The 24,449-nt window shown below is 47.2% G+C and overlaps 1 long non-coding RNA gene across 10 annotated transcripts in view; it reads left to right on the top strand.

The window, feature by feature from the left end:
* The first annotated feature begins 1,772 nt into the window (after positions 1 to 1,772).
* Positions 1,773 to 24,449, top strand: part of LOC145656964 (uncharacterized) — a 51,536-nt gene continuing 28,859 nt past the window's right edge. For 3 of the 10 annotated variants that reach the window (XR_014122686.1, XR_014122689.1, XR_014122691.1), the window contains exons 1-2: positions 1,845 to 3,138; positions 6,151 to 7,919. This is a non-coding gene — a long non-coding RNA (uncharacterized LOC145656964). The other 7 variants (XR_014122684.1, XR_014122685.1, XR_014122690.1 and 4 more) reach the window with 5 other exon arrangements.

Here is a 24,449-nt window from a genome sequence, read left to right as displayed (position 1 = left end):
ACTTACTGTGTTCATCTGGGTGTGTCGAGAAGCTTGTGAAGCTGGCTCTATGGAAGTCATTTTTTTCTTCTCCAAGTGGACTCTGTTACAGCTGCCCTGCTTGATGCATTCTTCGGCTGACTTCTTGCTCTTTATGTGTTAGTGAGCACCAACTCAGAAGGGCTTTCTGGTTATGATTATTGCACCCCCCCACTGCAGTCTGGAAAGCATTTGTGTGAATACTGGCACTCCCACACTTTCACACATGCCTAAATCATATTAAATGCCTGTACAGGTTGGAGCCACAGACATGCAAATAGCATAATGCTTTTGCAGGTGTTAAACATCCTCCAATAATTCACCCTCGCTTTCTCTTTCTCTCTCTCTCTCTCTCTCTCTCTCTCTCTCATACACACACACACACACACACACACACACACACGCACACTGTAATTTAAGAGCTATGCAACAGTAGAAAGGGATACATAGTTAAAGAATGAAGCCAGGCATATATTCATTGATCTTAGAGGTATTGACTTAACTATTTTAACATGTATTAACATAAACATGTCAAATTGGAGATTATACTTTGATCCTCTGATAATTTACGATGATATTTAACATAGAAACAATATTTGACAATATATGACAATATGCATATGCTATATATATATATATATATATAGTTTAGTATATAATACACATTTGTATTCAACATAACTAAATGCTAATTAATGGAATATGCAAAAAAAAACAACAAAAAAAAAAACATTCTTTAATTAATCATGACTTGGTTTAATATCGCCTGACCTACAATAATAAGACCTACAATAATAAACGCAACAAAACATGCAAAACGTATCACTTTCTTTCACAAAAGAAGAGGGAAAAACCCCTTTGCAGCAGTGGAGCCTGTGGAATGCAAGCTAGGAATGCTGTTCAGTTACCATAAAGGGGGTTTGATCGCTGGAAACAATGTCTTTGTGTTTTCGTCTTGGGCCCTAGTCACGCAACGTTATGTGCGGAAACCTCCGACAACTTTTCAACGTGGGCACACAAGAAAGCGATCAAGTACCTGCAATTGACAGAATCGCGTGCAATTCAGGTACCCCTGGATTGCACTGGAAAAGTGCCAGAAAAGGTGACTGGTAAAACAAGCAGCGGATCACGGAATGGAGGAACATCCAGGCCTTGTTGAACGACGGAAGGACACAGTAAAGATGATTTCAAAATAGTTCAAATGTGTAGTTATGTTATTAATTGCTTAATTAATTAGACCCCGCATTCGTCAAACAACGAGATTGTGAATGTCACTTTTTTTTACAGTAACTCAGCGATCACACTATGCCATAAACCAGTATTTCCCCAAACAGGTGCTTGAGCACCTCAACTGCACTTCGATTTTACAATATACGCGTCTCTGCTCAGCTGACTGATGGTATGTGATGGTATATGATGGGTGCATTAGAACAAGGAAAACACTAAACTGTAGGTTTATTGCTCCTTTCCCCATGTCTGCTCCTACCCTTGAAATGCACAGTTAAGTACATTTACCGCAAAATGCCGCAAATGTACTAAACTGTGCTTTTCGAGGGTGCTATTTGAGGTATAGCTACTCGAATATACTTTATGCCACGCTTTCTAATTGCATATCCCCCCCTTTTATTTAATTTGCATGTGGTGCAATATAGCTTTAAAGCACCGTGACTTCTCAACGAACCCATTCCATAATCCACTCTTGGTTTTCTCACACTGAGGTTGGGCAGCGCTCAAACCTCTGATTCCAGAAATAAAAGCGAGCCTGGAGGTGGTGAGACGAGTGCAGTACGAGAAACAAGTAAAGCATTCATGGGAAGGTGATTCAAAGCACCGACACCCTTCTGTCTCTCTCTTACGACAGCAGATCATTATCTTACTCACGCTGTTTAGGCGAGGAGCTCACACGCTATACCCCGGCAGCACGAGGTTGCGCGTGGAGGATTTCTCATCGTTATTATTATTTTTTAATCTGGCTAATACGTATATTAAAATACATTTAGGAATTTAGCATGTCAGGAGCATGATTGAAGTATGAAAAACTGTTAATAACTTCATAAAAAAATATTTTTGACAAATCTGAGCCTAAAATTAATTGCGTATTTTGATCGGTTTTTTTTGTTTGTTTCGTTGTAGAAGGCATGTGCGATACGTAGCCTATAAATTAATAGCAGACTACTGCTTGATAACCTACATCACAATCTACAACACATGCTCACAAATTAATTTGTGCATATGCATCTCTTACGATATTTCTCCCATTGTATTGTGGGGAAGTAATTACCTCGTTTGTTTGCTTGTGTACAACAACAATTTCACCTGAAATGTAAATCTTAGGTGACTACACCAGCTTTTTTTCGGTACGTAAAAAGTTGGTGTAAAAGTTTGACAAGCAGCGAAGAGACTTCAATGCCCACCGTCCTTTGCGCGTGAGTCAGGTGAAGCTCGCGGATGGCTTCGCGTGCAGCTCCTCACATTCTAATGAGTGGGATTTCCTGCATTCGACCGCTGGAGTCACGAGCGCGAGAAGCGAGCTGCGTTCGCATCTGTCACTTTGAAACTGGGACATTTACTACCAAAGCCGCCGTTGGATCGGGATACATTCTACACTATTTTTTGAGTTTTTGCAAGATTTTTGAGTGTTTTTATGAGCAGGAATTCAATGGATATTGTTCTGGAGAGTTTTACTTAATGGAGGTATACACGTGGAGGAAATAATGCTGTTTTTGCGAAGTATTTCATTTATGTCATGGAGACATTTTTGGGGGATTTTAGCATAATGAGCGCCTTTATGAAGTATTCTGGCTTGGCACACTGTGCACTGTCCATATTCTTCCAAACGTCTACGGGACCGTCCTGGCAAAGGGGTTCCAGCGATCTGTTAGACCCTCGGTTCGCCGTGCACTGGACCGCTCATTATGTGGAATACTCTGGATCTCTCAGGATTAAAGCGTCGCTTCCTTCTCGGAATTTGTGGGTCACGCTTTTGGAATTCACCCGAGGGATGGATGGTACCTTTCTAACTTCAGTGACGATGTCCGCAGAATGGACGCGCCTTTGAGGGGAACCGCTAATGGAGTAAACGGTACTGGATGCGCAGCCGAACACTTATCAAAACGCCAGGTAATGTCGCGTCCTCTGCTTTTGCAGTTGATGAGAAGTGAATGGACTGTATACTACTTAATAAACCCTTAGTGTGGCTGCGAGGAGCCCACCACGGCCTGAAATAACCAGAGGCAGCAGGGAAAACTGAAGTGCACTTTACTTTGTCTTAGACGCAGATTCACCTGTCTGACAAAGCCCGCTCTCATACCGTTACTCCGACTTCGGTGTAGCTTAGTGAAACAGCGCCAACCAAGGGTGTTTCTTGCACACTTTGCTTACATTAGCTCAGTGCATTGAACTGACACCAGTTTTGCGTTTTGGTACATTTTCCATGAGACGGTGGATGGGCGAATGCCTTTCCTGCCTGCGCCTCCCTTTCCCCAGTGCAGACACAGCAAGCGAGCAGGTGCACTGGATTGACAGCTCTACAGACATCACTTGTCACAGGCCCGCCACGCTGAGCCCAGTCTGCTTGAAACACCCTTTGCAAAGTGTTTGACAGAGGGTTGCCAATGTAAGCGCTATCCTGCTAGATCTGGGCTGTGTACATATAGGTCCTGTGAAGGCTTATTCAAGGTCAATGAGGCCTGGAATCTCTTCTGCGATGTCATCACTCAGGTGTGACTGAAGTAACACTCTGTGGTTTCTGTTGATAGCCGGTGGAAGGCAAACCACAAGGTGGCTGTTCATAGCGCCCGCAGATTGGAGAGTGGATGGAGACCTGTAAAAGTTGCTCTGCGCCGGCGCTAAAGGCCTACCGCTGTTGCCCTCACAGCGATGGCTCTGTAGGCAGCATGGGAGATTTATCACAGCCACAGTGTTTCAGCGCCGGCGTGTGCTATGCGTTTATGAATTACAGAGACAATGATGTAGCTGTTTTTCTGGGCCACACAGCTGCTATTGGTGGATAGTGACAGCTCCCATAAGAGCAAGCCCTGTACGAGCACTCCGCGCTGAAGTCACACCCCCCACTCTACAGAGCTCTTAAGTATCCACTATTACACCTCTTTCCTTCAGCTTAAGGGGATTTAGGTCTTGAGCGATGGGAAGGGCCCACTATCTCCTAGCATAAGGCAACAGAGTATTCTCCTGAAGAGAGGCAAGCTGTCATGTGGGAAGCCCACTCCCTGTGTGTGGGTGTGTTCATGCCCAGGGGTGTGTGTGTGTGTGTGTGTGTGTGTGTGTGTGTGTGTGTGTGTGTGCGCGTGTGTGCGTGCACGTGTGTACAGCACACTTCTTGGACAACTCTGCTCATATACACAGTCTTTCGGACATTTCTGTAACGTTTAATAAAGATCACACACTGATGGTGACACGGGGGATATGAGTGTGTTGGCTCAGACAGGATTTCACCTGCAGGTCCTCAGTATCATTCGTGCATCCTAACACCTTGAACGTCTTTAGACCAAATGTTCCTTAGAGCCTGACCGGGTTTTCCAGGGACCTGACCTTAGCTTCTCTGGGTCAGGATGAATGATGCATCTAGTCACGTCGAGACAGGGAGTGGACGGTTGCTGGCCAGGCAGAGAAGCGAGAAGGAGCGCGCAGGGTGTGGAGGTGAGGCAAAGAAGAGAGAGGCACGTCTTAAAGATCCGGCTTGGAGTCCTGCTTCCTGCAGCTCCTCAGGGGGAAAGAATTCCCTCTATTGTCAAGGCCGTGGACAGAGACCCCACTATGTGCCTGAGTGTAGCATAGGGCTATCTGGCCCCCCCTATGTACACCCCCCCACCATTAAAATCCGCTCTGAACAAGACCCCCTTTCTCTGCTGAAGAGGGACCCTCTGTCTAACGCCAAGTGACTCTCATGGCGGGTATTGACAGTGGGACACTTGCTTGCACAAAAGGAGCTGAAGTGTCAAATAAACTCAGTTGGAGCCCCCCGAGTCAGAAGAATTCCTTTATCTGCCGCCCTGGGGGTGAGACAAAGACAGACTTTGTGTCCGCAAGTGAGCCTTGATACAATACCAAGGCTTTTTTTGGAGGGGTACATGCCCCCTCCACCCGCTACGTAGCTCCGCATGGTCCTCGTCATCTGGTGTCGCTTTAGGAGGAGTGAGAAGTGTCTGTGAGGCTGGAACATCTGTCGCACCGGATTCCGTGTGGAGTTGCCCGCTGGGTTCTGCATAGCGGTCTGTGCGTGGCTCCACATGGGGTTGTGTGGTTCTGTGTGAGGTTGTGTGGTTCCTGTGGGGTTGTGCTGTGGGTTCCGCATGGAGGTGTGTGGTGAGTTCTGTGTGGAGGTGTGTGGTGGGCTCTGTATGGGGTTGTGCGGTGGGTTCTGTGTGGGGTTGTGCGGTGGGCTCCGTATAGGGTTGTGCAGTGGGTTCTGTGTTGGCTCAGTTTCCCATTACAAGCCTGCAGTACCCTGCACTCGCAGAAAAACATTTCCGGAAATGTGATTTTTCAGGGCGGTTTGGGTGGTTAAGAGGCCCGTAAAGGTCTGAAAGGGGCCTTGTGGTGGGCAGAGCGGGTGGTGCGGGCCAGACCGGGGGAGTCAGCCGCTGTGTTATCCGATACGCCTGTGGTAAGCCACAGCCGAGTTCTCCTAGGCCACTGGGATTACCTATGAGTCAGTCACCCAGCAGATGCTGGACCTATCCGGAAAACCATTCCAAAGCATAGCCCATCATGTTCAATTAACTTTTATTGTTGTGGAGATATAGTTCACATGTATTTCAGAGAACCTCTTTGAATGTTATGTAAATAAAATGAGAAGCTTGGCAGCACGTTTCATAACAAACTGCAGCAAATGTGCAGGCAAATTTCTGATCCATGTTCGGATGCAGTGAAGATTCTTTTTCTGCTACGCTGGTTCTACTACTACACATTTATAGCCATGACAGTCTGGACCATCTCATTTTGACCCCAGCCCTGACCATCTCATTATAAACCCAGCTCTGTCCTTGTGGCCCTTAAGGTTCAGTGACCAGACGTCATGGACCTCTGACCCCCGCCCCCCATCCCTGGAGGCTGGTGAAGAGGAAGGTATCATGTAGCAGAGGTGATGGAGTGTTAACTGTGTGTTTACAGACTCCGTGTGAAGTGCTGATTTGACGTGCTTCTCACCTACCCTGAGTGGGTGGGAGTACGAGGCGGACTCGGGTGGGGGAGTGTCATGCCTGAAAACGACCGCAGGGAGCCTTGGACCCTTGGCATCCAGGAGCAGGGCTGGATCGGAAACTTTGAACCCAGTGAAGCGCTGCTGTTTTTACTGGCTCATCCTGCCTTTCTCAGGAGGAGCACAGTAGTGTCCTTTATGCTTTATTTGTTGGCGGGGGGGGGGGGCGTCATTTCTATTCCCAGCAGTTCTTAGAATGCTACTGTGAACAACCAGCTTGTTGAGTCCAGCGTATGGAAGAAGCAAGACCACCAAATGATCCATTTATCTGTCCAGTCCCTGCGCTGTTTGCTTTCTTTCTCTCCCTTGCCCTCTCCCCTGCTCCTCTTTTCTTCTTTCTTTCTCCCTTCCTCGTCGGGATGTTTGGAAAGGGCCTAAAGTTTGTTCGAACAGCAGAGTTGTCGTTTATTAGTGGTGTAGGAACAAAGGAGAGCTTGTCTCCAGGGTGGTGGAGGCCCGGGAGGGGGTGGATGGGGGCTGGTGGGTGGGGGGCTGAAGTGACCGTGCCTGTGGAGGATGGCCTGAGATTGGGCAGCCTCCGTCCAAGAACAGGCGGCTGTCTGACGGAGGAACTACTGACCCTTCCCAAGGAAAAGGGCACCTTTGTTCAGGGTTGTATGTGTTTGTGCTAGTGTATGGGAATGTGTGTGTGTAGAGGCAGGAGTGCCTGGAGAGTTAGGAAAATTGTTTTTTTGGCTTTGGTTTGTTTGTGTAATTCTATTAAATAAGGACTGTGGCTTCATTTGCAGGAACTCACACACACCTCATCAAGGGGATTCTGTCTAGCCCCCCTCACGCAGCAAATGGGTCAAAAATGCCAAAGAAGGAAAGCATCTCTGACCTTAATTAATCATCTTGGTTCCTTCCCCCGAGCATGCTGGGATAGTGTTGATGTCACCGCTCCTCTCCAAACCACTCACTCATATGTAGTCATGTCTGAATGTAATACCACACTATGGTTCAAAGCGAGCGCCAAATTCTGCGAATGTAAATGTCACATGAAATTTGTCCGCGTGCGTGCGTGTACATCATATTACCCCCACCTCCCCCGTCTCCGCCCCGCTGGAGCACACGGTGGAGTGCAGGTAAAGCACGGCTGAGTGGAGGAGAAGCAGCCGGAGTGTCACCGTCTCTGCCGGAGGGCCTGCGTGCATCGCTTTCCCCAGTCTCCCTCCACGTCACAGGCAGCGTTACGAGCTGACGTTACGGTCAGCTTGTTCAGTGGCCGACAATTACGACTAAACACCTCGATCCAAAACCATTCCCAGACTTTGACATAAGGACACGTTCAAGCTAAGTTTGGTGTGTAGATCAAAGCCCCGTTGCTATGGCAAGCGCTCTCCCTCACTCCCTCCCCTCTTTTGCTCTCACTTTCTCTTTCTCACATGCTTTCTCTTCCTCCTTTCTGTGTCACTCCTTCTCTCCCACACCCACGCACTTTCGCAGCGAGCGCAGCAGGATCCGGTGCTCTCGATCTGGGGTTGAAACAGGCCAGCTTTTCTCTGCACCGCTATTGAGCCTTCCCACGCCCTCTCACCCATGACCTCTCACCTTCGACCCTCTCACCTTCTGCGGCAGGTGGGGGTCGCCCATCGTCCGTGCCGTGCTTGGCAGCCTCGCAATGGAAGCCGCGTGTTGGCAGCACCGGATAAGCCGTCCTGTGGTTACCCATAGCGACAAGGTAGGCAGCACAGATCGAACTTGCGATTGAGTGCCTCGTGCACTGATCCTGGGTCAGGGCAGCGCTGGTCATATTTAACACTGAGTCTTTGTGCGCTGATCCTGAGTCAGACATGGTGTCTCTTTTATCTGATCTGTATGTGTGCATGCATGCTGATGGTCTGCCCTGCACTATGATATGTGCCACACCTGCCTTGAAAGAACAGGAAACTTTAAATTAATACCTCACCAAAACTTTTACCAGCTTTCTGGAAGCACAGGCTAATTATGTGGTCCTTGCTGCCACCTTGTGGACAATGCTAGTATCTGCAGCTGGAATACAGGGATACCACTAGGAGTCGCTGTTTCGTGATTTGAGATTTACAATCTTGAATGTCGTACGAAGCATCGGACTTGTTGCAAACTCATTTGGATACAATTAGCCAGTTCTGTATGAACATGGCGCGTCAGAGCTGTGGATTACGTCCCTGGGAGCAGCTGTAACCCCCTATCCACAAAGGTCAACAAATCACTCTATTTCCTCAAACACTAGACAGGTGCTGGACTGATCCTCTTGAATTTCAGAAGGATGTGGATTACTTTTGAAGTCTATGTTAAATTTGTTTTGGGATGTCCCAGCTCACTGGGCAGGAAATATATTTCAGATATTCCAGTTTTTCCAAAACGTTCTGACCTGATTACTTTTATTACTTTTATTGTCTTTATAATTAATAATAATAATAATAATAATAATAATATAAATAATATGTAGATATATTACAGATTTCTATGTAATAGGTTTATATAGCACCTTTCACAAAAACCCAAGGTCACTTTACAAGCATTTTTACAAGAAAAGTGGTAGGCTTTGAGCTGAGTTTATGTACATCATCTACTTTTGATATTATCAAATCATCAAATTTCATCTGTAAAAAATATTGCTTTTAACTATTTCTTTTTCATCAATATAAGGTATAATCACCTTACCTGTTATTGAAGTGCATTTCCCTCTAGGCAAAAATTAATATTGGACATTTGCCAACAAATCAATGCTATTTGGTGTCTGCCTGTTGGGTGTTATTTATTATTTAATGCTGTTTAGTGTTTGGCTGTAAGGTGTTCTTTGTCACTTTTATATTTCTTTAGATACAGTACGACTGATATACTGCCCAACTGATATACCGAATGACTGACAGTTTCAATAACATCTCAAGCTGCACCTTGACTGATCCAGTGGTCCATAGATTCATATATCCATGTCTATTCATATATCGGTATCTTATTTAATGTTGGTATTCCTGCAATATTGTATATATTTTGTTTTCTGATGCTTCATGCATTGTGTTTTTGTAATTGTAAGTGTCTGGGTTCTTGAAAAGTGCTATATAAATTCCATGTATAATGTATATTTCAGGTAGTAACTGTAGAATGCTATCATTAAAATAGTAAAACTAGTCAGAGTTTCACAAGGTTTCCAAAGAAACAGGACGTTTCAGACAGAGGTCCTTCATCAGCTGTGCAAGCAAAGTACCTCCTGTATAGTTAACTCACTTCTCTTATACTTGTTGTCTTTTTAAACACTTTTTGTACAGTAGCGAACACTAGTGAGACAGTAGCAAACACTAGTGAGTCAGTAGTGAACAGGCCTTCTGACACTGGTTGGTGCCCTGACGGAGGGAACACTGGGGTGCTTAGGACTCACATTACATTGGACACACATTGTTTGCTGGTTTACATTTTAATCACCATGTTGACAATCCTGCTTGATGCTGACTGATTTAACAAAACTGATTTGAATTAGATAAGAAAGACATTAGTCTTAAAATAAACAAACACAAAACATTTAAACTTGAACATGGGGCTGTTTCTGGTCAGGAAGCGTAACACAAGCTCACTTCCTCTCATGTCTCGGTGTGGGAATATTCTAGATAGGGAATGTTTGATTAAACTCTAGAAAATGTCTATGGGCAGTTGACTACTGAAGTAGTGGAGTATTTGAGACATACGCTTGGTGTAGGGGAAGATTTAGCTCCCTCTTCTGGTGGCTTGCGGACAAAAGAACTTCTCAGCTGTTACAGTAGTAACTGTGGGGAATGTAATAACTCAACAGGGTATCTGCTTTGGTCACTCGTGTGGTTGTCTAGCAAATGCAGTCCTCAGAGCTGGTATATTTCTCTGTGTTTGGCTGTCTCACATTCCCACAGTAGAACTTCTCTAATCTGGGATGCTGTAATTCTCCACTCTTGTAATGGGACCACGCGTGTTTGAACAGGGAGAGGAGGTGATCTGTAGAGGACTATGGTTTCCCTATGCTGGACATGACACGGAAAACACTGCTGGGACTGACTCCCTGTGTGGAGCATATCCTACCCCTGTCCCCTAACCTAACCCTGTGTTGTCTTGTCCTGCGCATGTTCCACTGGGGCTGGTAGTGTTAGTTTTTGTTTGCAGAATGTGACTGGTTTACTGTATGAATAATCCCATCATTTGCTGAATTTTTCTTGAAACATTCCTCTTTGACAACCGCACTGTAATACGGATGCGGTTGGCGACTTTTCCTGTCATTTCTGTTCCATTTCCTGTCAGGCAGTTCTACTCAAAATTGGCATTGATACAGTTCTACATTTTTCAAATGTGTTGAATGCTGAGGTAATGAATGAAATCTAATCTTGTGTACTTTAATCACTGGTTGGGCTTAGTACTGGTTTGGTCATGGTGTTTGTGTGGAATAGGAACTACTGAGGCTATCAAATTAAACCAACGCGGCATTAACGAAATCAATCAATTCATAGATCATATCATTCAGTGATCTTTGGACCTTACGCCAAGTGCCAGTGGTGGTGATTTGGGGGAGAAGCAGAAAATGATGTCTCCTGGACTTCAGGACTGTAAAACAGGCATCAGGACTGATATTTCAGTCCCAGAACGAGACGTGAGAATAATGGCCGCTAACGGCCTGTTGCACTGGACTGTTGTTCATAGACTTCTTAGTAGCACTGAACTCTGGGTAAAGGCTACTGAACATGTAGTAGCAGGGATAGGATCGTTATATCATTAGCTGGTGTGTTTAATCTTTTGGGCACCCGCCTTCTCTGGTGCCGTCTACAAGCAAGCTCAGAGCGCACTTTACATTTTCCACCACAAGGTGGGGCTGTTCACCCTAGCTTCTTATTAGAGAGGCCCAGGCCGCAATCCGTTTCCCCTTGCCCCAGAAAGCCAACCTGTCGAGACACAGCAAATCGCTTTTGGGTGTGTAAGCCGCGCAGGAAAGCTCGTTCCTAATAAGGAGTTCAGATCGTTTTCACGGCTCTGCCCAGTTAAAACTTGCGTGGCAATGAAATCTCTTCCACGAAACCTGAACTTGCATCTCTAACGCAGAACATTAGATTCTTTCTGAATGAACGTTCCTGACACCTCACTCACAAATGCCCCGGTGTGGCCAACAACGGCGTTCATAGGAGTGTGACCTTCTGAACACGGCTCGACTTAGCCGACGCCGGCCCTCGCCCGCGAGCGACCACCAGGGGGCACTGCGCCTCCACGCACCCGGCTGCGCCCGCAAACGGCCGGGGCGTCCCGGACGGCGAACGCGACCCTGCTTGCGCTCTGTGGGGTAATGATCGGTAGATTGGGCCTATTATCTTTTTATTGCCCCATCACTGGAGCTCATCTGCCTTTGAAGATCAAAGCGGCCTGTCTGGCCCTTTTGAGCGCGGTCCGTGATAACCTTAACGTGAACTTCAATAAAGACGGCAGTTGTCGCTCGTCTGCTCAGCCGACCAGCGCCTCTCCAGAGCCGGCAGGGTCTGCTGCTACGCGGCCTCGTAGAAGGGCGTTCGTGTGCAAAGCGAATGTCATGCGCCATGTGGTTGTGCACCTGTGAAACTGCGACACGTTGCCAGTGGAGAAGTGTTTCTACTGCGCAGAACGTGTGAGGACTGGCACCGGGCCAAAAACAAGGCCAGACCTGGCAAGGGGTCCTTTCTTAAGGGTGTGTGTGTGTGTGTGTGTGTGTGTGTGTGTGTGTGTGTGTGTGTGTGTGTGTGTGTGTGTGTGTGTCCATAGCTTGTGCGTTTGTGTATATCAGTGTCTATGTATTTGTGTGAATGTGTGTCTGTTTACCGGCACATGTGTCACTGTTTGAGTGTGTGTGTGTGTGTGTGTGTGTGTGTGTGTGCGTGTGTGAAGCAGAAGACATGCGGAAACAAAGTGAGCAGCGGGGCTCTCGGTTGGTGTGCAGCCAGTTCTCGGGTGGAGGGGGCGGGGCTGGCGGCGCCAGAGTTGGCCAAGCAGGTGAGACGCTTTGCAATTGGGCGAGACTAAGAACTCAGACCTAAGCACTGTTCTGTGCTCACACAGGTGTGGTACTGGACTTTGCTGTGTGTGTGTGTGTGTGTGTGTGTGTATGTGTTAGAGGGAGATAGAGAGAGACTGCAAGCAGTGGTGGTTCGCACATGTCTGCCAGCGAGGCTCCTAATTGTGCCTATGCAAATGAGGTAAGTGGGCTGGAAGGCCTTGCTGGCTGAAGGGGAGGTGAGGCTGGAAGGTCTTGCATCCTGGCAGGCAGTGGAGCAGGTCATGAAAGGCCTCTTTAAGCTGGCCAAGGAGCAAAAGCCTCCCGCTGTTACACTCAGCACTCCTACCATCGCCGGCCTTTCAGCGCCAGCCTCGAGCGCAAAGAAATTATCTGTTTTGAATTGAAACTCTAACTAGAGCTATCATATAAATGTCTTTTGAGCAGGGGGTAAGAGAGAAGTGGGGTGTGGAAAGGGAGTGGAGCTCAGTTGAGTTTCAGGGGGCCACTGTAAGTAAGAACCACGTGCCCCTCAGAGCGTTACATACTTGAATGGCAACCAAATTTGCTTTCAACAAATCAGATCAGACGCTTAGTTATGCAGGTTCCTGCATTCGGGGATTATGGGACGGGGGGAGTTGAAAAAGAAGAGAGAGAGAGGCAGAGGCAGTAAGAGAGAAGGAGAGACTTGGAGAGAGAGAGGGAGGGAGGGAGGGAGAGGCAGTCACGGAGAAGGAGAGGCTTGGAGAGATAGAGCGAGAGAGGGAGAGGAAGCTCTCACATGTGGCTTACAGCAGGTGGGGACGCTATAACAGGGCCAAGTATCAGCAAGGGCATGGCAACAAAGTGTCCCAGGGGACCAATCACGGCTGAGAATTTATCATCCAGGTGGACTGCGGCCAATCAGGGCATGGCACACTCACATGTGAGGACAGTTGCCGAGCGGAATTCAGCCCCTCGCAGAGCCTGTGCCAGTGCAGCCGTCACCAGACACGTTTGTTAAATTCCTCCCAAATGAAAGCTTATCACTTAATTACTTGCCAATCTGAAGGCAAATACTTCATTCCAGGACAGGTGACATTGTTCTGTTCCTTTTGCACATTCTCCTTTTCTCCTGTGGTCCTGTCTTGCACTGCGGCTTGTTTTTGCCAAAGGAGAACGGGGCTATAAAATATCAGTGCACGCCTTCAGCTTAATGGAGAGATTAGCACTCATTAGACAGCTACAGGCCAGCTCTCAGCTTAACCATTAGCACACGTGATTCATGCTAGCCTGCTCGCACACCATGTACTGTGTGTCAGCAGCTGGTGATGCATAGGCTAGCACTTGAGTGAGGAATTCTGGGCCTAACTCTGGGCAAGTTGGTACAACTGCAGTAGGGGGGCACAGCCATAGGAGTGTGTGTGTGTGGGTGTTTGTGTGTCTGCATACGCGCAGGTGTGTGTGTGTGTGTGTGTGTGTGTGTGTGTGTGTGTTCAGGTGTGGCTGCAGTCTCTGTCTATCCCTCTGTTCTGGTTAATCATCACCCAGTTAGACGATAACGTTTGCAGCGGTCTTAAACTACTGTACTTTACAGCCCATATGATATGCGCTGTCACCCAAAACATTTTCCTGCTACGAGAGATCAGTGTAAGCAGGCCCATTGAGCTCTGTGTGCTGGCATGTGCTTCTAGAAGTTTCCATGGCTGCTCCTGCACATGCCCGCTTTAGCAAGTCAGGCCTGCTTCAAGTGCCAAAACAATACCCATGTAAGAGTTCTGTTACTGTCTTTGCCTGTTCTCTCTCTCTCTCTCTCTCTCTCTCTGTCTCTTTGTTGGTCTCTCTCTCTCTCACACACACACACACACACACACATTGCTCAGGTTAATGGAGCCCTGTCAGAAGCAGACACTTTTTATGGCAGTCTAGTGGCAGGCGCGGCTCTTGTTTCTGCTGTTGTAATGGGATAAGCCTTCCTCCAGCCACACACACACCAACACCAACCTGTTGCCTCCTACACAGGAAGCGTCACAAAAAAAGCTTTCCATTATTTAAGTTGGACCGAATGCCCAATGACTGTTGGTCCAACAACAGTCCAATTAAGGCCCAGTTGAGAACTGTAGGACCAATAACTGTTCAATTAAGACCCGGTAGAGGACTGCTGGTCCAATAACGGTGCAATTAAAGCCCAGTAGAGGACTGTTGGTCCAATAACGTGTTCTTCTTTCACTGTCTTCTAGAAGCTTGGCAGAGGAATTCCCAGCGTAAGGTGTAGCTTCTTATGAAAAGTGCTTTTGCAACAGGATGGCTGAGCCTAAGAACACTAGCACTCACTGATAAAGCCATGGAATCCCAGTACATGCCAATGAGTTGGCACTGGTGTCTAGCACCCAAGGAGAACCTTTCAGCTCTTGAACCTCTGTTTAGCCCAATCCATATCTCCATATCTCTGACTGTTTGGCTTGATGGCAAAAGCCTTTGCTGTGCGTGCTGACTCCAGTACTTGGAGGTACTGTGTGACAGCACTGGGGAGAAGCATCGGTGCCATGTGCGTGCCGTCTGTTGGGTCTCTAGCTCTGGCATGCTTTGCGTATGTGACTCTGGCATGTGCTGGGTCTCTGACTCTGAAAGAGACAGGCTACAGGTAGAGCTCGCAACCCGAGGTTGACACCGCTCCTGGGTCCATGGCTTCCCGGTTCTGGCCGGACTGGAGCCACCCACGTCCCAGCAGCCCATCCCATGTCCTGTCCAGGCCTGGACCTCAGATTGGCGGCGAGCACGTGGAAAAAGTGAGACGCCCGTCCGGGAATGCGTTCGGGCCACTTAGGCCTGTCGACTCTTTAACGACGCTAGTGAGCGATGGCCTGTCCCTAAACCCCACGGGTCTCTCCGTGCACATCAGCAAACGCCAAGACGGAAGAGAGGGGGAACGATGGGGCAGTGAAGTGCACATGGTTCTGATTGAGAGTGAGAGAGAGAGAGAGGGAGAGAGAGAGAGAGAGAGAGAGAGAGAGGGAGGGAGGTCGGGGGACCAGCCCAGCCTCACTTCAGCAGTAAAATACAGACTTTCCTGCCCTCTTCTCCTGCGTGGGGTTTGGGTGTGTGGTTTGCAACGGTACGGTTAAGGCCCAGAGCATCGACATGGAAACCGAATTCTAACCTCAGTCTTCACGGCTGCAGATTTCGGGGTGGGTCTCTTTGCTCCACACACATGCAGGCCTCGCCCCCACCTTTGTGGCTTCGCCCCCACCTCTGTGGCTCTGTGCAGTGCCCTGTGCGTTCCTGTAGACTAGCACAAACTCCGTCCCTGTTGCTTTCTTCTACCCGCTAGCGATGTGATTATTTGGGGAGTAGCAACCATTGGTGGTCTTGGACGGTTTCACCGATCGCTAAGCCTGGCTGAAGTGGATGTACATCATCAGGGGATGATGCATACACACATGCGTGTTCGTGTCGTCATGCGATTTGCAGCCCTGCGCAGCCACTTAATGCCACCTAGACGCGCTCGGACCATTCACACGTTGGCGAGAAGGAAAATCTGAAGTCACTGCTAATTAAGAGTCTCTGTTGTCATGACGAAGAAGCAAACAAGATTGGTGTTTGTCAAGGAATGAAATCTTTCTCATTATGACTGACTTAATAAAAACAACCCACACACACAGTGCCAAAGTTCAGATTGAAAGAGTACATCAAAATAGATTCTTTTTTCAAAGTACACACACAAGAACTGTTGAAGGGATAGATGTCAGGAGCTTCTCTAAAACTTGTTGAATGTGTAACTGTACCACATGGTTGTTATTGTTGAAGTTCTTGTGAAACCCAACAAAAAACACATGGGTCAAATCGGTGAAGGAGTTTAAAGTATCCATTAAGATTAGCTGGGGGTGGATTGGTACCATCCGTAGGTCTTTCCTGAGTCAGGGATATACCCAAAAGCCAAAAGTGAAAGTTGTTCATATTTCAGGCAGCAACACTTTTTGACTGTGTTCTTTCCTCTCTTGTACAGTATCATAAAACCTGACATTTGGCCCAAGCATAAAAGCTCAACAAAGCCATAAAACACCTTCTGGCCCCTGTAGCATGACCATTATATCATAAACCGTTGCATCGCTGTAGGGCCAATCAGACAAGGCGGTTGATCTCAGATGGTCTGGCGGCTGTGCATTCATAAACCTGCATGAAGGCTTCAGTGCTTATCCAGTACAACACTGCAGAATTCTCTGAATTCACACACACACACACACACACACACACACACACACACATATATATACACAGAGACAGTATTTGCTAAGGCCTCTGGTAACACCGGCTTGTTTTGTGGTATGAGTTTGACGTCACAAACGGTTCGCTTAGATTCTTTGAATAGTTAATGTGTTTCTTTCCTTTCTGTTTAGGATACTCTGTTTAGTTAGTGTTCTGGTTAGGACACTGTGTTGTTTCGTTAGCGTTCTGGTTAGGAGACACGTTTTGAAACGAGAGTAAATATCTATGAGGCCTTCTACCCTCAGCTTAGTCAAGAGTTAATAGGACTCTTGCATCATATTTCAGGAGTTTGGGTCTTTTTCTTCTTTCGGTCACGTACACCTGCTCTTTGTGCTGCATTTAAGCATGAAGTGTTCCTCTCAGCCTTCTTTTCACCTGTGAGCAGGAGTGCTTTCGGGCGCAGGGTCTCCTCGCACGTGAGGAGTCCCACCGAGGGACTCCCCTCGCACGACTACAGGATTAACTAAACAGCGGTTATGTCCATGTATCTGCGGTGGGACAAGGTGACGAATCCAGACTCAGACATGTTCATAAATAAACCTACTGCTGCCTCCACCCCTCAGCACTGGCTCCTGTGTTTACGTTCCAGGCCAGTGCTGACCCTCTGTCTATGTGTGCTCTCGCTCTCTCTCTCTCTCTCTCTCTGTGCATGTGTGTGTGTGTGTGTGTGTGTGTGTGTGTGTGTGTGTGTGTGGGGCGGGGGGGGCTGGCTTCCACAGTGGACTGTGAAACAAGGAGCCCCAGGCTGCTTCTCTGTTAAAGGGGTGAAGATACGGACACATAGTGCCCTCCTCCTCCTCCATCCTGTCTCCCCCTCATTCTCTCTCCCCTTTTCTCCTCCATCCTCCCCTCCTCCTCATCCATCCTGTCTTCTTCCCTTCCTTCACCTCCTCCTCCTCCTCCTCCATCCTGTCTCCCCCTCGTGCCCCATCCTCTCTCCCCTCCTCTCCTATGGCCCCTCCCCTGTGCACCACGGGATGAGCGCTTCCAAGAAAGGAAAGGAAGAGCATGACAGGGGTTTATTTGCTTTCTGTGGATGTGGTCTCCTTTCACACAGGAGCAAGGCCATTAGCCTGGACCTAATGAACACGGATCCTCAACGCAGAGTCGGATCCTCCGCCCCCATGCTAGAAAGAAAGGAAAAGAAGAAGCTCTGTTCTGTTTATTTGAATCCCGTCTGATTCCTTGCGCACCTTGGAGTTGTAAAATAAGCCAACCTTTACTGCTTTTGCTGTAAATACAATCAGACCCATGAGTGCCCTGTGGAGATCTTTCACAGGCTGTCCTACGGGTGGTCCTCATATTAACACTTTCGAGGAAAAAAAAGAACAAACGAAAAAATGTCATTTGTGTTTAAATGTCAATGGTCCACAAATGATCCTTGTGGAATTTAGCATTAAAATACTGTTCCCAGAGCCTTTGGAAACATTTGTCACAAGCCTCGTTTGTTTTGATGTTTAGCTTCCCAAAGTTCGTAAAAAGGATGCACTGGCCGGCACATCCTTTAGCCTTCGGTTGGAATAATGCATTCTGATTGGCTCTGATCGAGACATCTGCTGCACAAATGTGAAAAGAATAAAGGGGGCTTGGTCCCTCTGCTGACATTTGAAGTCGTCTGATGTTCTCTGATGTTAAACTTTCTCGACGTCCCTAATAAGGTGTTTTTATTTCTGAAGGAAGGCCAAGCCTTCAGCTCCTCTCGGCTCATAGAGGCAGTGGGAGGCTTTACTCGACCGGCTGATTCAGCGCTTCCCCTGTTTACACTGAGGCTAGCGCTAGCGAAACCCAACGCGGCTAGCGTAAACTAGCGCTGCTCTCCTGTGCCATTTCTCCATGTGTCACCCCAGATGAAGTCTTGCGCTGGCAGGCCAAAGCAGGTCTTCCAAAGCCTGCGAGGCGATATGCGATGTTTATAAATGCTGTGCTAATTCGGCTTTTTGAGGAGGCCGAGCTGTAAGCTTGGGCCTGGATCTGTGTGGACTTCTGTGGTAAAGTTAATTTTAATTTAGAATCATCACAAGGAGATTCAGTTTATCTCATATTAACAAGTTCGCTGGAAACCAGTTCTGACCTCGGTAAGAGAAATGCCTTAAGTAAACCCACAATGTGTTTGTACGCTGAACGGAGCTTTCGACCTTTCGAACTTGGGATTTCGAAAAACCAAGTTCTTTTGTGTCATACGTTCTTCTTCTGGTGGTTTCAGAAGGTTGTTTTGCCCTCGGACTCCAAACAGGTGCTGGATTGGCCCATAGTAAAGCGGACCCTGCTGTGCTGTGTCACTGGGGGGGGGGGGAGGCTTGCGGGGAAGGGGGTATTGTGCTGGGAAAGAGGGATCGTGAATGGCATATTAAAGTGTGTGTGCTCCCCCCGCAGGGCCTTTTGTATTACATAAGGTCTTCTGAACAGCTCTGTCATTGTTGGGAGAAGGAAAGGGCCCTTTCTTCTGATGCTGGCGGTTTTGAATATGATACGTGTGTACGGAAAGTGTGGTCAAATAAACGGTGTGTTGGGTTACTCTGTCTGTACCAATCTGTCAAAAAATGGATGGAGCTCAACTTTCATCTGCTCCCCTTATCCCCCTACTGGAATTTCCCTGGAATTGGAGTCGGCCATTCCTACTGTTTTAACCTAATTAGATATTTCCAGCCCCTTTCACCTTAATGGCACCTTTTGTTTAAGGCACACGACCCTTGTCTCGTCTTCCCCTGGGACTGTAGATGAAGAGAAAGGGATTGGACATATAGAGGACACTCGCCATGAAAGGGTGAGAGGCTGACCAGAAAAAGAGGAAGCATGTAAGAGTTAATTTGGTGGGAGAAGAGGGGCAGGGGACTGGTGGCGGAAGAGAAACTTTGCGTTCTGGGTTTCCGATTGCGAGTGATCCTTTTTGAGCACTTGTTCTCCAGGACGGTGTTGGATAGGAAGTGACTCTGCTCCTCTGCTGCTCTTCTTTGAGCTGTTCACACTGGTGCAGGTGAGGAAGGTGAAGGAAGAGCCTCAGGTTACAAATCGCGATCCTTTGTCAACTTTTGCTGGGGCCGGAAACTGTTATGCGCGACAGATCACGTCTCAGCAGTCCAGAAGGTCGTGCACGCCTTTTGTGTTGAACTCCAAACCCAGTGTCCACTGTGCTGAGTCAGCGTGTATAATCCTTGTTTCATGTGCATTTTGGGGTGTTCCAAATTCCAAAATGAGCTCATGCAGCTACCTTTATTTTTCTATGTTTATTTTGCACAGTGACTGGTACACTTTTGTAAGCAGCTGAGAAGGAATCCAGAACAGGGTGCTGAAACCAGCCTTTACTGCCATGCTGTCCATTGGGCTGTGTGTGTGTGTGGCTGTGTGTGTGTGTGTGTGTGTGTGTGTGTGTAGCTATAAATGGAGCTGGGTCAGTGGAGAAGGAAGTCAAGACTTTTCTCTGCAGGGTTCTTCCTGTGCTCAGACTCCTGGGAAACGTTCTCTGATAGTGCCAGATAAGGCAGGGTTTGTGTTGGAGTGGATTCAAAGGCTCTTTTCCTCTCCTCATCTGACATCAGAAGGTATATTTATGTCCAGATGACAGGAAGGTAGCTTGTCTGAGCTGTGTGAGCCGTCCAACACAATCTCAAGCCTTTTCCCGTTTAGATATTTTCTTTCTCTAGCTCTTTTCTTTTCATGGCCTCTAGGCTAAAGGTACTCCGTCCTTGTTCTTGGTTCACCTTGTAGCCAGGTGTGATGGTGCACTTGACATGTGAGTTAATTGATCAGGAGGTTTGGACTCTAGGGCCACAACCATGTTATCACTGCTGGTTGAATGTCTGTTGTGTATTAGTGCTTTGGAGGTCACAGAATCGTGAGTTTCTAAGACACAGCACAATGTATGGATTTACCTTTATGGCGTTTAGCTGAGGCTTTTATCCAAAGCGACTTACAATTATGACTTAATACGATTCGAGCGATTAAGGGGCTTGCTAAGGGGCCCAACAGTGGCAACTCAGCAGTGATTTGGCTCGAACTGGCAACTTTCCAATTATTAGACAGGTACCTGATCTATCACTACCACTGGATACTGTATATGCACCTAAATTATGAGTTATGAGTTCTGTTGGATCTTTGTGTAAGGTGTAAGAATCTTTTTTTTTCAGCAACTTCTCGAACATCATGCTGACCCACATGCCCTTATAGTAAAATGGTGTTTCCCAGTCCAGTCCTGACAAACCCTCGATCCAGTCCATATCTTTGCTCTTCCTCTGCTCACCACACAGTTGAACCAAGTCTTTAAGAACATTTACTAATCTGGTATAGTTGTGTTGGGAGATGGGATATACGGACTGTCTGGGAATCAAAGAGGGTTGGGTTAGGAAACTGGAAATACATTTACTAGATTGTCCCAGGTGGGGCCAAACCTGCTCAAGATCAAATAAGTGAATGCAGACCACTGACAGTAACCTTTGCTATTGCACCAATGTGCAGACCTTCGATCCATTTGTGACAGAACACACTGGGCTCATGCTTATGAAGATGGTTGGCCTTGATTTCGGTATAATCATGTCTTTAGTCTTTAGTCTGTTCTAAATCCGAAGAGATCCAGGGGACAACTTGGAGCCATCCCCTTGATGTGGAGCTGGAGAAAGCATTGTTTTAATTCTCCATGTGAAGCATTGTTTCAATCAGAGCACCCTAGCCTCCACCATGTGGCCGGGAGCGATGTGGAGCCTTTGGCTGTGCTGTCAGAAAGTCCTTGCTCTGACTTCTGGAATGAGGAGCAGGCCTGCGTTGCTCTGGATTTTTTGCCGGGTGAGCATGAAATGCTTTCTGTGTACAAAACAAATACGGGGAATGCTGGGAACAGGGCCTTCGGAGCACTGAGTACAGGCCCCATGCTGTTGCAAGAGGGAGGGGGGTAGTCGTCCAAGGAGGAGCCGTGTGGCAGGGAACGTAATTGGTGTATTAAGGAGAAGGAATTCAAAATAAAGTTAATCTCAGTCCACACCCCCCACCCCCCACCCCGCCGCCCCGCTTGGAGCCTTCCAGCAAGCCTGCTCTGTCTTGTTTAAAGATGCAACGCATTGAAATGTAGAGTGCTGCCAGGCTTCAGCACAACCTGCTTAGGGGTTAGTCTTTGCTTGGGGATCGGGTTGACTCTGGAGTTGAGAATTTGGCGTTCAGTTAAACTGAGTTAACCTTGAATCTAAATGCACAGTGCAGAGCATCAGTTGGAATGAGGTTTTTTCAAGAGGTCAGTGGTAGTGCCCTTATTTGGAAGATTTAATCATTGTTGGTTTCAGGAGCCATGTAATCTGTGCGCACTTTCTGAGAGTGCCACGTTCCTTCACCTTTCCCACCTCTCACCTCACCCCACCCGAGTTTTTACTTTTTCTGCAAGCGGTCAGGCAGATTTTGCACATTTTGGTTGACAAAAACATTTCCATTCATTCTTTCCCAGCCTTCTTGGGTGGAAAACACATAAAACCCAAACAGGCAAATATATTTCTGGTGGAGTGGTCCGGATTTGAGGGCATTCCGGATATGATCTACTTGCTGATCAGTGTACTTGCGAGTATTCAGGAGCAAGGTGATTTATGTTGTCCACTGGGTCATTCTCACCATGGGTTGAGAAGAGCTGGGTCAGAAGGCTGAACTGGACTGGGCAGGGCTGTGCAAGGATGAGGTTGGCTGGTTCAGTGAGTCCTGTACTGTGTCTACTAGCACTGAGACGATCAATGCGTTGCAGTGATCGAGATTTCATAATTACGTATTACAGCAGTCTAATTCTTCATTTAACTGATGCTTAGTCAAAGTCAGATTTCTTTATATAGCGCTTTTTGCAACAGCCGTTGTCACAAATCAGCTTTACAAATGTCCAAGTCCAAGCCCCCAGAGAGCAAGACAAGGGCGACAGTGGCAAGGAAAAACTCTCTAGTACATGAAGAAGAAACCTGGAGATGAACCAAGACTCAAAGGAGGGGCCATCCTCCTCTGGCTGACCACAGACACTGCAGTAGTAACAATATAAACAATAAAGAGCAGAATAAGTAGTGAAAGAGAAAAATAATAACAACAATAATAAAGAAATAAGCAATGAATGTGTATTCACTGGTTTTCTAGACGTCCTAGTCTGGTCCTGATGGTGTGCGTGTGTCTAAAACAGATCTTGGCTGTGGAGGTGTGGTGGGCTACAGCAGGGGGGCATCAGGGGGTGGTGGGAGGAGCCATGGCAGCTGATGTGTACACTGGAAAAGTGATGATTGCCGATGTTATGCTTTATTGATTATTGATTATTGATTCATTGATCCTTTAGTGATTAATCCTCCATTATCTCTTCAGTACATTATTTTAATCATGCATAAACAATACCTCTGGTAAATCTCTTCCGGTCAGATTCATTTTCTCATTGACTTTCTCAGATCTCCACAGAGCAAGTGATAATGGATATCTATCACTGAAAGCAGAGTGGCAGACTGAGTACTAGTCAGAAAATAAGGCCTCCTTGGTCCCATGCCCTGAGCAGTCACTCTGGGTTTGAATCAAGCTGATTGAACACCACTGCACAGTCCATGCCTGGCTAGTAACATGCAGGGACCCAGGGCCCAGTGGGCCTTCCTCTAGTAGAAATCTCTCTAAAATACCAGAGGCGTCAGGGCTGAGGGTTTCGGGGCAAGACTGTGCTCTGTGTCGTCTTGGGGAAGTGAACAGATCTCCTTTCTCCAGGAGTAGGAAGGAAGAATCGGAGGGTTCCTGCTGCCAGTCCTGCCTCACCTCCTGGTGTGACATGGGCCCAAATATGAAACATGTGTCCACACGCCAAGCTGGCTGAAGCCCCTGCCCGCTTCCAGTGGTGGCGGACGTGATCCGATTCTTCACTGCCTCCTCCAACCAGCTTCCCATGGCCTAATTGACAAGGTCTCTCCCATGTCCGGTCTCCAAAGACAGCTAGTACCTAGGAAGGGCCTTCGCATTGGGTTAAAGTAGAGGCTTGTGAGATTTGGGAAGTACAGTAGGCCACCTCCAAGGTCAAAGTTCATTTCCTGTTCTGAATTGCAAAAGGGCTTAGGCTAAGTCTGTGTCCCAGCTGGTTTGGAGCAGTCTTGTCTAATTTCCCTTTCTGATTTACTCTCATTTTCTCTTTCTCTCCTTCTCTCTCTCGTTCTCTCACTCTCTTTTCTGTTGCTCAAGACTTTGTGCCAGCACAAATTCAAAATGGTGCAAACCTATCAACTATAAACTTCAAATGAAGAGGCCACACTGCAGTATTGTAAAACCACATTTACGATTTAGACCTGACCTACATTGTGCAAGTATGCACACTGCAGTGCGCTTTCCTCATCCTCTCCCATTCAGAATGTCTGTCTAAATACCTGTACAAAGTTTGCCCTGCAAATCCAGGGTTTTAATGTTCAGACAACTATGACAAAAGGGGAGTGGCCTCGGATATCACACTGTTGGCTCTGTTGGCTCTGTGGCAGGTGATAAGGAACACTGGGTATTGGCTATAACAGTCGGGGAAAAGGGAAACCAATAATCATAACAATAACAATACATGATTGTTATAATTAGTATGCAGTTCTTCTTATCATTATTACTACTTTGTTTATTTTATTTTATTTTATTTATTTATTTATTTATTTCTGCAAAAATCTTCACTATTTAAAGAGGAACATCCGACTGGCGCTGTCAGACATTCTGGCATTGCTCCATATCAGGGCCCCTTTTACAAACTTTTTTTGGTCTGTTTTTGACTGGCAGGCGTCTGCCAAATTAAATGATGCTGTTAAATGGCTGAGGTGGGACCGTGCTGCTCCCTGAGGCGTCTTTGTGTAAATGAGTGTCAGCAGGTGAGGACTGAAGGTGCGGAGCTGGCAGGGACATGCTAGCCATCACTCTGCGCGCGCACACACACACACACTCTTACACACACACACACTCTTACACACGCACGCACGCGCACACGCGCGCGCACACACACACACACACACATACATACATACATACATACATACATACATACACACATACATACATACATATAGATAC

This window comes from Electrophorus electricus, chromosome 3, assembly GCF_041902795.1.
Source record: "Electrophorus electricus isolate QZ-2024a chromosome 3, ASM4190279v1, whole genome shotgun sequence".
NCBI lineage: Eukaryota > Metazoa > Chordata > Actinopteri > Gymnotiformes > Gymnotidae > Electrophorus > Electrophorus electricus.
This window is presented reverse-complemented; position numbering and strand designations above follow the sequence as displayed.